This window comes from Azolla caroliniana, unplaced genomic scaffold (genome assembly GCF_043228905.1).
Source record: "Azolla caroliniana isolate FFs.n. ecotype wild unplaced genomic scaffold, voAzoCaro1.0.p SCAF_5, whole genome shotgun sequence".
Taxonomy (NCBI): domain Eukaryota; kingdom Viridiplantae; phylum Streptophyta; class Polypodiopsida; order Salviniales; family Salviniaceae; genus Azolla; species Azolla caroliniana.
The window spans coordinates 1,655,680-1,671,950 of NW_028230440.1; positions in this window are offsets into that span (position 1 = coordinate 1,655,680).

Sequence of the window (16,271 nt, forward strand, 5' to 3'; positions counted from 1 at the left end):
CTTGCGGAGGCCATGGCTTCGGCCGTGGATCGGATATTGAGCGCACGCGAGGGCTCCGGCGCCCTCGACAGAGCCATTGAGGTGGTCGTTGGTACGATCGGCCGGTTCAGCGGAAAGGATGCCACGAAGTATTTGGCGTCCTACGGGGCAGAAATGCTGATGCGGGACATTCCGGAAGAGAGGCGCCTTGCCGGGTTCCCTCGAGTGGCGATGCCGAGCATCCATGCGGAGGTGCTCGAGGTGCGGGCGGAGAGCCGTACCTGGGAGGAGTTCGAAGGTCGACTCCTAGAAAAATACGGGCTGGACGACACGCTCCGGCTTTCGAAACGGGACTTCATGGAGTGGGTGGAGTCCCCTGGCAAGGGATGAAATGCGTCGGCTCTTCTCCGGGAGTTCGAAGAACGCTTTGCGTGCCTTTCGGCGCTTGACCGAACCGTTCTGGATACGAGCCGGGTCCTACTGTTCGTCAAGTCGGTGGACGAGCGGGACCGGGATCAAGTCGGCTCCTTGCTAGAAACCGAAGACGGGCTGACGACCGACTGGGCTGCGGTTAAGAGAGTCTGTGGCCGTTTCGACAAACGGCGAGACTGGGCTGACAACGGGGCGGCTGGTGCGGGCTCTGTCACAGCAAGAAGGCTTGAACCGGCACCGCAAGGGCGAAGGGAAGAAACCCGGGAATGGCTCGAAACCGGTCCATCTTCGACCGGCATGGTCAGTGGCTCGTCCAGAGGAGCAATGCTGGAGGAGTTGACGCGGGCGATAAAGGATCTCCAGATCGCCCAGACTCGAAGGGAAGGCGGCGAACCGGCTCGTGACCGACGACCGGTAGCAGGGAATAGGTGCATGTGGTGCGACGAGGTCGGCCACATTCGGAAGGACTGCGGCGATTTCGCAGAAGCGTTGAGGAACCGGGTGGTGTACCTGTGGGAAGGCCGGGTGCACGCCGACGACACCAGAAGGGCCCTAAACCGAAACGACGGGCAAGGTGGAATGAAGAGACTGATGGAAGAGGCAGCGGCCCGACACGTGGAGGCCATCCACTACTGGACGTCGGCGACATTCGGGTCGGAAGGCACGGAAAAGCCTTCGCATTCTCATCGGAAGAGATCGTGTGCGTAGACCCGACAATCGTGGAGCCGATGGTGATATTCACGGTACCGCATGTACTGTGGAATCTCAAGCCGATTCCAGTACCGAGAGCTCACATCCCGAAGTTGATGGAGCTATTGAGGCAGAAAGTCGATATGGGCATTCTCGAACCGTCGAGTGCCCCATACTCGAACCGATGGTTTACCGTACCAAAAAAAAATGGAACATTGCGCTTCATTCAAGACCTGCAGCCGGTCAACAGAGTGACCATTCGGAATGCAGGAATCGGACCGACCATAGACGAGTTTGCGGAGGCCTTCGCCGAAAGGTCGATTTACTCGGTCGGTGATCTGTACTCGGGGTACGACTAGTTCCAGCTAGCCGTGGAGAGCAGAGACATTACGACGATGCGAACCCCCCTCGGCCTAGTGCGAATATGTACCCTGCCACAAGGAGGGACCAACTCGGTGGCCCACATGGTGAATGCAATGAACAAGGTACTGAGGGATTGCATCCCGGACATCACCATGCCATTTCTGGACGACATCCCGATAAAGGGGTGCCCGGTGGAAGAGAAGGACGAGACAGTCGGGCCGGACGGATGCCGGCGATTCGTGGCAACACACATCGACAACTGCGAGAAGGTGCTACAAAGGCTAGAGGATGCGAGGCTCACCTTCTCCGGGGAGAAATCGGCCTTCGGGCAATCAGAAATCCTGGTGGTCGAACACCTGTGTGGACCGTATGGCTGGAAGCCGTCTCCAGCAAAAGTAGAAGTCATCTCCGCAATGAAGACCGACTGTAACTCAGTTACGGAAGTTTGGAGGTTCCTGGGGGCATGCGCGTTCTACCACATATGGATCCCGCATTACGCCCACATTGCGGAGCCGCTATACGGGTTGCTGAAAAAGGGGCGAAAATTCGAGTGGCGAGACGAGCACACGGAGTTGGTCCTGAAGCTAAAGGAAGCTCTTGCGGCAGCACCGGCGCTCCGGAAGGCTGTCTACGAGAAGGGTACCCCGGTATACATAACGGTGGATACGAGTCCAACCGGGATCAGATGGGTCGTCAACCAAGAAGACAGGGACGGCATTCGGTTCCTGATCCGATTTGGCGCGAAGGTCCTCAGTGAGCGACAGCGAGGGTACGCCCAGGTTAAACGCGAACTCTAGGGTATCGTTTCGGCAGTAAAGGCCGACAAAGACTACCTGATCGGGACGGAAGTGATTATCGAGACGGATTGCCTGCCAATTCTCGGCATGGTTTCCGGATGCGCGACATCGGACCTGGTGATGCTCAGGTGGATAGCGTACATCAAGTCCCTGGATCCGGGAATACGGCACAATTCCGGAAAGGACAACGCCATGGCCGACATGCTTTCGAGGGCGAGGTTTGATGACGAGGGCGGCATGGTATCGGAGGACGAACAAGTCGGCGTGGACTTCTTCGAGGCAGCGTACGTGACGACCGATGGGACAAGCACTCCGGCACTTAACGACTTCGACGAGAGCAAGTACGACGGCGAGTGGCTCCAGATCGGTGAATTTTTGAGGACTATGACGCCGGATGTGTCCTGGACGAGGGACGAGGCCAACTGGATCCGGAAGAAAGCATACTGATTCTTTCTCCGGGACGGATACTTATGGAAGCACCCGAAGAAGAGGAACGGCGTCCCGTTCCGGGTGGTGGCGATGAAGGAAGAACAGGAGGAGCTGCTGACGGCCTACCACGACAGCCCTTGGGCTAGACACCATGGAACGTGGGCCACGTTCGAGAAGATAAAGGGGAAGTACTGGTGGCCGGGACTGTACCGGGACGTGCATCGGTTCGTGAAAACTTGCGAGAGCTGTCAGATGCACTCCATAGTCCGACATCGGGACGAGCTTCACCCTACGTACCCGCCGACCATCCACTTCAAATGGATGGTAGATCTGGTGACGATGCCGATGGGAGTAGGACATATGCGGTACCTGGTCCTGGCTCGGGAAGATCTGACGAACCAGGTGGAAGGCCGGGCCCTTCAGAACAAAACGACTGCAGCCGTATGTCGGTTCTTGCTTGAGGACGTGATATGCCGGTACGACTGTGTCGGGAAGATCGTGGCTGATCGCGGGGAGTTGGACGCCGAAGAAGCCGAGGAGCTGTTCGACCGGTTAGGAGTCAAGCTCTCGCTTACCACTGCGTACAATCCGGAGGCGAATGGAAAGGTGGAGCGCGGTCACGGACCGATCGTCAAGGCGTTAGTCCGCGGCTGCTGCCTTACGCATTGTGGGCTGACTGAACTACGCACAGTTCGGTAACCGGATTCATGCCGGCAGAGCTCATGTTTGGGCAGAAGCCAATCATGCCAATGGAACGTACGTCTTCTCATGGGCAACCGTGGACTGGAGAGACGAAATGAGCCGGGAGGAACTGTTGGCGGCGCGCATAAGGCAGCTCGAGCGAAGACCGGAGGACGTAGAGCAGGCTACGGAAAAGCTTCGGGTGGCAAGGATGAGGAACAAAGCCCGGTTTGACCGAACTCACGGCTCCGACCAGAGAAGATCGAGGAAGGCGACTGGGTGTTAGTCTACGACAACAGCCTCGACAACCAGCACCGAGCAACACGGAAGTTCGCAAGAAGGTGGTTCGGGCCTTACGTGGTACAAAGCGCCAACAACAACGGGACGTACCATCTAGCGGAACTCGACGACACGAGAATGGCGATACCGGTAGCTGGGAAGCGGATCAAAGCGTTCAAGAAGCGTCACGACGACGAGCCGAATCCGGTTAACCTGGACCGCGACGACGAGCGATCCGAAACCGAGGAAGAACCGACAGGCAGGGAATGAAGGCTGGACGGGTTTTCTCCGTCCCAACTCAATTTGGCGCATGCCAGTGGATGCGCGGTTAGGTGGGGGCGGATGTCGTGAAGAAAACCGTCCACAAGCGGAATCGGTGCGTCGGAGCATAGGAACCGGCTCTTCATGCACGTACGCCTTGTGTTGTATATAGGAGAGAATTAGGGACATGGAAGATCCTAGGTAGGTAGATTCGGTAGGTAGGAAGTTAATAGGAAACGGCTCCCTTCTTGCCTATAGAAGGAGGGAGACAAGGAGGAGGAAGAGATCGTGGAATTAGAGAGGACGAAGTGTTGTCGGTTTGTGGGCGAAGGCTTCTCTCTCTCTCTGGCTCGCAAACTCCGTGGCTGCTTTCTGTGCAGGTTTTCGGGAGGCTCGCGCTGCTCTGAGGAATGCCCGAGTGCTTCCGGCAGCACCTCCAACCTACTCTTTTCTTTCTGTGCGTTTACGAACAGGCATCGGCACTGTTCGCCGGCCTGTTCGGTTGTAACCGACTTCGTGTTTTTGTTGTTTGTCTCTATTAATATATACTTACATACCGTTGTGCCTCTCTGTGTTGGTTTCCACGCTCGCGTCTTCGTGTCGAAGGGCCGTGTCCATGTGGATCTACGCCCGCACGTAGTGGGTCCCTTCCCTTCTCCTTTCCCTATTGCTCTTCGGTACAAGACCCCCGAGGTCCCGCCTCATTCCACGCATCCGCGAGGAGTACCTCGACACCGTATAGCGGCTCGGCAACGTGGGCGTAATGCGGGATCCATATATGGTAGAATGCGCACGCTGCCAAGAACCTCCGTACCTCCGTGACCGAGTTACAGTCGGGCTTCATTGCAGAGATGGCTTCTACCATAGCCGGAGACGGTTTCCGGCCATACGGTCCGCATAGATGTCTGACGACCATGATCTCAGATTGCCCGAAGGCCGATTTCTCCCCGGAGAAGGTGAGCCTCGCGTCCTCTAGCCTCTGCAGCACCCTCTCACAGTCGTCAATGTGTGTCGCCATGAATTTCCGGCATCCGTCCGGTCCGATCGTTTCGTCCCTTTTCTCCACCAGACACCCCTTGATCGAGATGTCGTCCAAGAATGGCATGGTGATGTCCGGGATACAGTCCCTCAGCACCTTGCCCATCGCATTGACCATGTGGGCCATCGAGTTCGTCCCTCCTTGTGGCGGGGTACACATCCGCACTAGGCCTAGAGGAGTCCGCATCGTCGTAATGTCCGCATCTCTACGGCTAGTTGGAACTGATCGTACCCTGAGTACAGATCCCCGACCGAGTAGATCGACCTTCTGGCGAAGGCCTCCGCGAACTCGTCTATCGTTGGTCCGATTCCTGCGTTCCGAATGGTCACTCTGTTGACCGGTTGCAGGTCTTGAATGAAGCGCAACGTCCCGTTCTTCTTTGGTACGGTAAACCACCGGTTCGAGTACGGGGCACTCGACGATTCGAGGATGCCCATATCGACTTTCTGTCTCAATAGCTCCATCAGCTCCGGGATGTGAGCTCTCGGGTACCGGAATTGGTTTGAGATTCCACGGCACATGTGGTATCGTGAATATCACCATCGGCTTCACGACTGTCGGGTCTACGCACCCGATCTTTTCCGGTGAGAATGCGAAGGCTTTCCCATGCCTTCCGAGCATTCTCCGAAACCGGTCTTCCTCCGCCGGCAGTAGAAAACCGCCCCCTCTTGAACCGAAGAGCAGGTGATAGGAGGGGAAAGAGAAAGAGAGAGACGATTGGTAACGTATGAGCAAAGAAACACAGGGACACGGCCCGTCAACGCAGAAAACACGAATGGACACAGAGATAGAGAGACACGAATGTTTGTATATTAACAAATGACACAAAACAACAGAGCACGCGAGCGGTTACAACCGATGCCTGCTCGTCTATGCACGGATGGAGGTGCTGCCGGAAGCACACGGGCGTTCCTCGAAGCAGTGCGAGCCTCCCGAAATCCTGTAGAGAAGAGCGATGGAGAATGAACAGAGGAGAAGCGTTCGGTTACAGTCCGACAACACTTCCTCCTCCTCAATGCGCGATCCCTTTCTCCCCGCGCCTCCCTCTCTTTTATAGCTCCAAGAAGGGAGCCGCTTCCCTCATTAACTTCCTACCTACCGAATCTAACTACCTAGGATATACCTTTGTGTAAACGTAAGTGTTTGTGGAAGCGTAAAACAGAGAACAACACAAAGAGAGAGAGAGAGAGAGCAGAACGTAATTTCAAAAATTATATCAAGACTCTATACACACACTGTGCTAAGTAGCACTATTTATACAAGTCCTTTTGGGACTGACAGAAGTACCATGTACTTCAATGCTCACACGAGCATCTGACACTTACTACGAGACTATAGCTACCTAGTAGTCTATCCTATACTAGGCTTCCGATTGGACTTCCGGTTACGGATTGCACCCGGCCTCCACTGCTTGCCGGTTCGGTTGCTCACCGTCATACCGATCCGTTTCGCCCGATCCGTCTCGCTTACCGGCTCCGGCTTATTCAGCCGATCCGGCTCCGGTTGAGCTTGCCGCTCAACACTCCCCCTCAAGCTCAACTTGAGGTGGGGTCGTAGTGTCGACCTCTATGGCAGTCGGTTCTTCCAACCGACTTCTCCTGGCGTCACTCCGCCTTGCTCGCGCTCCTCGTACGGTCCGGTCTTGTTTGCCGCGACCGCTTTGGTTCTGCGCGCCTCGACCCTCTCGGTCGGCATGTCTGCTCAATAGGCCCATCTCAGCACTCACGTTGTTGTGACTCCGGCGCTTGCCGATCCGTCGGTTCTCCCACGATGGCATCGACTTCCGCTGTGTCCGTGTCCCCTTGGGCTTCAGTCGATCCGACTCATCCGGATCCATCTGTTGATCCGAGTCAGCTGTCTCCGACTCGTTCCAGCTCTTGTCCGAATCGGTACACTCTGATTCGACTTCCGGCTTCAGGCCTCTCACCACATCGGACCACTTCCGTGTCTTGGCCTTCTCCATGCTTCCTTCGGCTTCTTCAGCCGGTGAACCAAAATCGAATTCTTCATTCGACTCCGCATCATGGTCAGTACCGTCGTGATGACCTCTGCACAACATGCACTTCTCTTCCTGAGTGCACAACTCTTCTTCAGAGCCGCTTGCTCCGACCTGTTCGGATGTGTCGACCTCCTTCGTCGACTCGGCTTCCTTTATCTTCTTGTCTCCTCTTCTTCCGGCTCTCCTCTTACCGACGGGTTCAACAGTTTGTTGACCTTTGCCCGTTTCGGTAGAGACTTTGCCCTTGCTTCTCCCCCTCAAGTGCGGCACGTCGACATGCTGAAAACCAAGCATGTCGGTAAAGTGCTGCAACTTGTCCGATCCGAGCGGCTTGGTGAAGATGTCGGCAACTTGCCGATCCGTATGAACATACCGTAGGTCAACTTCACCGCTCAGGACCCGCTCACGCACGAAGTGGTAGTGCACCTCGATGTGCTTTGTGCGAGCATGGAACATGGGGTTCCTGGTGAGCTGCAGGCTGCTCATGTTATCGCAGTAAATCGGGATCGGGGTCGGTACCTCGATTCGCAAGTCTCGCAGCAGTCGCCGAAGCCAGATGGCTTCACAAGTGGCAACGGTAGCGGCCCGGTACTCAGCCTCAGTGCTTGACAAAGCCACTGTGGGCTGCTTCTTGCTGCTCCACGCAACGGCCGCGCTACCTATGGAGAACATGTATCCGGAAGTGGAGCGGCGATCAGATGCATCGCCGGCCCAGTCAGCATCTGTGTAACCGACAAGCTCTTCGGGTATACCTCGCCGGTATAGCAGTCCCCGGTCCTTAGTGCCGCCGACATACCGTAATATTCTTACCGCGCACTGAAGGTGCTCCACGGTCGGCTTTTGCACGAACTGACTTACCATGCCGACCGGATAGCTGATGTCGGGTCGGGTGATGGTTAAGTAGATCAGGCTTCCGACAACCTGTCGGAACCGTTTCTCATTGCAGGCCGGTCCGGAGGTGGGACAGAGCTTCTGGTTCCGGTCCAAGGGTGTGGAGACAGGTCGGCAATCCGTCATGCCGAACTTATAAAGCATATTCAACATGTAATGTCGTTGTGAGAGCAATATGCCATCGGGGGTCCGGATCACTTCGATCCCAAGAAAATAATGAAGGTCCCCCAGGTCCTTCATTTCGAATGCGTCCGACAACTGGGACTTGACGCGGTTGATTTCGGGAAGACCCGGTCCGGTGATGACTAAATCATCCACATACAAGAGTATACATACCGGACCGTCAGAGGCTTGCTGGATGAACAACGAAGAGTCCGACTTAGAGACAGCAAACCCCAGCTTACGCAACCAGTGCGTGATCTTCGCGTTCCAAGCTCGGGGGGCTTGCTTCAAGCCGTAAAGCGACTTCTTCAGTCGGCATACCGCCGACTTGTTCATCTCCGATTGAAATCCGGGGGGCTGAGTCATAAAGATTTCTTCTTCAAGCTCGCCTTGAAGGAAGGCGTTCTTCACATCCATCTGGTGAAGATGCCACCCCCTTGCCGCAGCAACCGCCAGTACCACACGAACCGTCGTCATCTTCGCCACAGGAGCGAAGGTCTCGTCGTAGTCGATTCCGTGGATCTGCGCGTATCCCTTCGCCACTAATCGGGCTTTGTACCGGTTAACAGAACCGTCAGCGTTGTACTTGACCTTGTACACCCACTTGCATCCGATCGGTTTACAGTGACGGGGAGGATCAACTAGGTCCCAAGTTTCGTCGGCATCGAGTGCCCGCATTTCTTCGTCCATAGCGGCACGCCAATTGGCGTTCTTTGCCGCTTCTGCGTAGCTCTCCGGCTCACGCTCTTCTGTCACCTTAGTCATGTACGCATAACGATGCGCCATGTATTCATTGTACTCGTACCGCACGACGGGATCCTTCTAGCGGTTTGATCGGCGCAACGCACCGTCACCTGATTTGAGGCCCTTCTTGGCCAGTTCGGTCTTCGTTGTCGAAGATCTGCCTTTCTCCTTTCCGGAGTCAGATACGCACCGATCCGACTCATCGTTGCTGGTTTCGAATTTCGGCATCTTCCTCTTCCCCTTCTCTTTGCGCATGAACCGTTTCCTTGGTTCCTTACGTGGGGAGAGCACGGCAGAGTCTCCACCACTTGCCGTCTCTTCATCTGACTGGTCCAACCGACTCAGTCGCTCGTTCGGTCCAGTCAACCGTAACGATTCCGGACTCTCATCTTGAGTCCCGGCTTCATCATCCTCTGCCAAGGCTGATTCAGGCTCACTGGCCTGATCTTCCGACATTAGGTCGGGATCGGAAGTTGGAGTCGGTACGGAGTACCAGGATGCCGATTCATCGAACTCGACATCCCGGCTAACTCGGACTTCCTTCGTCCGGGGGTTATAGCACTTATACCCCTTTTGCTCTTGAGCATAGCCGACTAGGATGCATTTTTCCGATTTTGTATCCAGCTTCCTCCGCTTCTGATCCGGCACATGCACATACGCTATGCTGCCGAATATCCGAAGGTGTCTTAAGTTCGGCTTGCGCCCGAAATACAGCTCATGAGCTGACACCTTGTCACCAATGCGGTTTTGTATGTAGACGGCCGTTTGGATGGCCTCCGCCCAGTAGAACCGGGGCATGCTCTTTTCCTCCAGCATTGTCCTTGCCGCTTCGACGAGTGTCCGGTTCTTCCTTTCGGACACACCGTTTTGCTCCGGTGTGTATCTGCAGCTGAACTCTCGCCGAATTCCCTTCTGCTGCAGATAACTAGTGAATTGGCCGGAAAAATATTCCTTTCCGCCATACGACCGAAGGCATTTGATCTTCCTCTCTGATTCCCATTCCACCATCTTCTGGAGGCTCCGGAAACAGTCGAAGACTTCGCTCTTCCGCTCAATGAGGTAGATCCAAGTATGTCGAGTATAGTCGTCGATGAAGGAGACGAAGTACCGGCTCCCGCCAAGGCTTACACTTTGTGCCGGTCCCCACACATCCGAATGGATGAGATCGAGCTTGTTACGGCTCCGGTTCCGTTCGGTGGGGAATGGAAGCCGGTGTTGCTTCCCAAGTTGGCAGGCTTCACAAATTTCGGCTCTTCGGCCGCTGAACCTTGGCAAACCGAAAACGACTTGTTTCGTTTGCAGGTCTTGAAGCCTCTGGTAGTTGACGTGGCCTATCTGCTTGTGCCACAGGTCGATGTCTGACTCGACCTTCTGTCGTTTCGCGAATAGAGCGGTGCCAAAGTCATTGGTGTTGAGGATAAACATCTTCCCGTCTCTGCGCCCTTGCGCAATAACTTCGCCCTCATCCTCAATGAAGCACCCGAGGTGCGTAAACCGCACCTGCATACCCTGGTCGACAATCTAACCGACGGACACCAGGTTCTTCGTGATTGTCGGAACGTGTAATACGTTCATCAGCTTCCCTTTCTGTCCGACGTGGCTTAGAGGGACTTCTCCGACGTGCACGATTCGGTGAGGAGTGTCGTCTCCGGTTTCAACTACTCCTGGTTGATCCGGTTTCTCCAGAAAGGATAACCACTCTTTGTGGCTCGTCATGTGGTTCGACGCGCCGGAATCAACATACCACACTTCCTCTGTTTTGGAAGTGGTCTTCTTCATTGAGTTTGCCTTGTGATTCATCACCAAGGCTGGCCCCTTACCGGCCTCTCCGGTTCCGGATCCTCCTGATCCGTTTGCGTAGTGCGAGTTTTGCCGGCCATCCTTAACGGTCTTGGCAGATCCGGATTTGTCCGAATCGGCACGCTTTCTCCAGCACTCGCTTTCCCTGTGGCCTTTTTTGCCACAGTACCAGCATTCCGTAGCGGATTTGTCTTGCCGGCCTCCAGCACCGCCTTGACTCCCCCTGATTGTGGAAGTCCCCGAACTGCTGTCGGCACACTCATAGTGCCTCCGTTCCTGCTCTTGCCGGCCGCCTCCATTGCGTGCCGACTCACCTCTTCCACCACGCCCACGGAGCCGATCCGTTCCCGTGTACAACATTCGGATGTCCGGGGATGCACTATTAGATGCACCGGTGTGGTTCTCCTCTACAAGGAGCATCGACTGTAAGTCGAAGAATGAGGGGGTATTCTCCCTTGTACACACCGCAGTCCGAAACGCTCCGAACTTGGACGCCAGGCCTCCGAGACATACCTGCACCATCTCGTCTTCCTCTACGGTAACATTGATAGAGGCGAGCGAGTCGCAGATCTCCTTTATCCGGCCCGTGTAGTCTGCCACAGACATGTTCTTTTGTCGAACATTGCTCAACTCATGTCTGAGTTGCAGCTTCCGGGCAGTGGTGCTTGCGGTGAAAACCTTTTTCATGTTCCCCCAAGCATCCTTCGGTGTCTTGGCATCACGGATGTGGCTGAGCAGCTGATCGCCGACACTGGATGCGAAGCAGTACATCACCCTGCTTGCCGCTTGTTCCCATACCGGGAAGTCCTTGTGTGCCGAGTCTAGCGCCGCATCATTCGCTCCTTCGACATAACTCCAGTACCCGTGTCCAAGCAGGTACTGGTGCATCTTGTAAGACCAGGATGCGTAGTTGCTCCTGTCGAGCTTTTCCACCGGGAGCGACGTAGCCATGCCTCTATCCATGTCTTCTACTGTGTCTGTTTTCGACCTGTTAGGGTTTTCTTCTCAAGAGTAAATGTCTGCAGCAGAGGTTCTCAACCCTCGCGCTCTGATACCATGTAAACGTAAGTGTTTGCGGAAGAGAGAGACAGAGAGACAGAGAGAGACAGAGAGAGCAGAACGTAATTTCAAAATTATATCAAGACTCTATACACACACTGTGCTAAGTAGCACTATTTATACAAGTCCTCTTGGGACTAACAGAAGTACCATGTACTTCAATGCTCACACGAGCATCTGACACTTACTACGAGACTATAGCTACCTAGTAGTCTATCCTATACTAGGCTTCGGACTAGTCTTCCGGTTACAAATTGCACCCGGCCTCCACTGCTTGCCGGTTCGGTTGCTCACCATCATACCGATCCGTTTCGCCCGATCCGTCTCGCTTACCGGCTCCGGCTTATTCAGCCGATCTGGCTCCGGTTGAGCTTGCCGCTCAACACGTAATCGTAACCGGCCGGTACATGTTTGTTCGCGCAAATCCAGCCTTGCCGGTTCTTCTTCGGTTTGGGCCCGGTTGACCGGACCCTGCTTCACCCTTCTTCCGCTCCGCCTCCCGGTCGGGTCGGATTACCGACCGGCTCATCTTTTGGTCGGGTCGGTTCCCGACTCACTCCTCGATGCCGCTCCGGACCTCTCCTTCGGCCTTTTTGCACGTGCCCACTCCGGGCCTCTCATCCTCACGGCCACCACCCATCTCTCCGGTCTTATGTCCGCGCTCGGGCGCAACCGCCGAAGTCTCCGACCCTGGTGTCGAGTGATCTCGCCTCCGTCCGCTACAAACCTCCTCTTCGTCATTTCCGTTGCCCACCGTCCGTCTCTCTAGGTCTCACACCGGCTCTCGGGCCGGTTGCCGGAGTCTCTAGGACCGGTGTGTGGAAGGTCGCGGCACCGCCGCTCGTCTCTTCTTCTTCCTCGATTTCACAAGCCTCGAGTATGCTCGTGAAATCCTCGTAGAACGTTTCGGGCAACCGCGTCCTGAAACTTTCGCCCACTCTCGAAGTGGAGTCCACTGCTCCATAGATATCGGCCTCATCCATGGTCGTCCTCTCTCCACAAGTCGAGAGGGTCACTCACTCTACACCCGCCTTGCCGCCGCCACCATTCATTACCCTAGGTCTCACGCGGGCACTCGGGCCGACTACCGGGGTCTCTTGAACCGGTGCGTGTAAGGAAGCAACGTCGCCGCTCGTCGATGCTATGCCCGTAGCCATCTCCATTCGGACATCGTCGTCCGTGGCTACCCCGCCTCCGTATATGCAAGCATCAATTATGCTTGCCGCCTCCTCTTCCACGATCTCCTTACCATTGTCTCGGTTGCCCGCCTTGCCACCGCCACCGCCACCGCCACCGCCTGTAGCTCTAGGTCTCACGCCGGCAATAGGGCCGACCATCGGTGCCTCTAGGGCCGGTGTGTGTAAGGTCGCGGTACCGCCTCTTGTCTCCTCCTCCCTCGATGTTTCGGGCCGTCATGTCCTGAATCCGTAGTTACCGGCCTCCATGGCCGTCCATTCGCCACAAGACGAGAGGGTCGCTCTTTCCGCACCCTCTCCCATGTCACCATCATGGTCGCCCACCTTGCCGCCGCCACCGCCCGTCACTCTAGGTCTCACACCGGCTCTCGGGCCGGTTGCCGGAGTCTCTAGGCCCGATGTGCGTAAGGTCCCGGCACCACCGCCCGTCTTCTCCCCGCTGGATGTTTCGGGCCTCCATGCCCGAACTCCCTCATGTCCACTCGAATCGGCGATCGCCGCCTCACCGTCCCCGACCTCGTCCTCGGTCGATCTTTCTCCGCATGTCGAGAGGCTGGCTCGCTCCGCACCCTCTCCCATGGTACCGATGTACCATTCTCTTTTGGCCTCCTCATCCTCCGATCCGCTCGGCCCCGACTCCGCAATAAGCCCTTCTTCGGCTTCGATTTGTGCATGTACGATCTCGTACGCTTCCCGCATCAAGGCTTTAATGTCGAGCTCCTCCGAACCGATTTGCGTTGAGCTCTCTTCCGGCGCTAGTGCGTAGTCGGTCGCCGCTCTCTCTTCTCCGCTGCTCGTAGGCCGCGTTGTGGCCGACCGCGTCTCATCGCATTGTATGCACGCCCATTCCACCTCATTCCAATCTTCAGTGAGGCCGTACGCCCCTTCATCGTCTTCGAGGTAGGGAAAAATGGCCATTCTCTCCCTTTCGTTGACCGACTTCAAGAATAGTGGGACCTTGTCCACCCCCACCGATTCTTGATCCCGGACCGAAAGTTGGGAAAACCGGAGATCGAACTCCCGGAATGCCTTCATTGCGCTTCGAGGAGCCTTTGCCGACGACACCCATAGATCGAACTCGCGTCAATCGTACTTGTACGCCTCTTCCCATCTTTCTCTCCTTCTTTCGAAATCCCTTGCCATTCTCGTAATTACTTCCGCGATGTCTCCGGCTTCCATCTCCTTCCTCCCTTGCCGCCTCTTCACGTCGGGTTCACCAAATATGTCGCATTGCTACGCACGTGTGTGGAGAAGGGCGGGACCATGGGGGTCTTGGACTAAGGAGTGGAGGAGAAGGAATTGGACATGGAATGGAAGCTTTGCTCAAGAAGAAGAAGAATGAACAAGAGGAAGATGGAGCCAAGATGAACAACAAGATGTATTAAAACGAAATGAACAATTACAAAATGGTGGCCGCATAGGCCGCACCAAACGACTACTCGAAACCCTAACCCTAACCCTAACGCTCGACCTATGTGGTATACCTCGCACACTCAAAATAGGCAACCCTTACAATGGTGCCTTCCCTCTCCTTTTATAGCTCAAGGAGGGAAGGTCGTTTACAAAAACGAGACTAAAATATCCCCTTTGAATGAAAGGGGATATTTTAGTCTCACTTTTGTAAACGGTCTTCCCTCCTTGTGCTATAAAAGGGGAGGGAAGACACCATTGTGGGGGTTGCCTATTTTGAGTGTGCGAGGTATACCACGTAGGTCGAGCGTTAGGGTTAGGGTTAGGGTTTCTTTATCTTTATCTTCATCTTCGTCGGTTAGGGTTTCGAGTAGTCGTTTGGTGCGGCCTATGCGGCCATGATTATGGTAATCATTCATTTCTTAATAGAACTTCTTGTTGAGTATCTTGATTGCATCTTCTTCTTCTTCTTCTTCTATCATAATGTCATATTCGTTCTCTTCTCCTCTTGAGCTAATCTTCCATTCGTTGTCTTAACCTTTCTCCTCTTCTCCCTAGTCCAAGACCCCCGTGGTCCCGCGTAGGATCTACATGTACTCGTGAAACTTCGCGACAACGCGATGGCGGAAGACCGGTACCACGGTACCACGGGAGAGGGTGTGGAACATAATGCCCTCTCGACTTGCGGAGAATTGCCGACCGAGGACAATGTCGGGAGCGAAGAAGAGCCCTCCACGCGGATTCCGGAGACTCCGGTGGTCGAGCTCGTGTGCCAACATGTGACCGGAGAGAAGGAAGGCGCCGACGAGGAGTCCTGGCACGATGCCAGCGAAGAGGGATGGGAAACTGCCTACGAGGAGGCCAAGGACGGAGGCGGCACGGAAGGATCGGCATTCCAATACGGATGGAGCGAAGTACGGTCGTGGATCGTTCGATCGGGGCCAGAATCAGCATGAAAGTGCCGATACGGGAGAGGGTGCGGGACGAGCCGCCCTCTTTTACATGGGGAGAAAGACCGACCGGGCGAAGGTCGGGAATAGGATGAAGAGGACAACGAAGACCGGTCCTACACTAATCCTCACACTGATCCGGCTGTCAGCCCGAGTGCCGGCGTGAGTCCTACAGGAGAGATCGGTGGCGACAGGAGAACGAGTCCCGGCAATCCGGAGATTGACGAACGGACCCGGACGAGAACTGGGCGGAGCGGACTCCCGGATAACCATTCAGGGAGGGAGGAAGAGAGCAGGCCTACGAAGAGGCTGAGAACACGGTATGTCAGTACCACGGGAGAGGGTGTGAAGCGAGCCACCCTCTCGGCTTGCGAAGGAAGGAAGACCTGGGAGAAGGGTCAAGGATACGAGGAGCCCAAGGAGGATCCTTCACACCGGTTCCAGAGACTCCGACGGTCGGCCCGAGAGCCAACGTCAGACCTAGATTGGCGATCAGTGGCGGAAAGGGGACGAAGGCGAGGGAACTGCAGACGGGCAGTCTACGGAGATCCTCACACTGATCCAGCAGTCGGCCCGAGTGCCGGCATGAGTCCTATAGGAGAGGTCGATGGCGACAAATGAACGTGATCGGACGGTGAAAGCAGAGAAAGAAGGTATCAAGCCGGCGAAGCGGCTACGAACCGAATCGGATCCTCCGGTAAGGTCGGTGGGCATAAGGAAGTCCGGTCCTACGGGATCCCCACACCGAACTAGAGACTCTGGCAGTTCGGCCAACGTGGCAACATGAGACCGAGAGAGAAGGTTGGTGGCGGCGGGAAACGGGACCCGGCTACGCGGAAGACACAAGGAGAGTCGCAAAGGACTTCGACAAACGGCACCTCAATTTCGGCAAGCAGAGAAAAGGAGTCCGGTCCTATGGGACCCTCACACCGATCTGGAGACTCCGGCAGTTCGGCCAACGTGGCAACGTGAGACCTAGGGAGAAGGACGGTGGCGGCAGGGAACGGGACCCGATGACACGAGATAACGGATCGGGAGTCGGGAGTGCAAAACCCTTACCGGCCGGTTACGGTTTCGGAAGGAGCCAGTAGGGGCAAACACGGGGAGGTG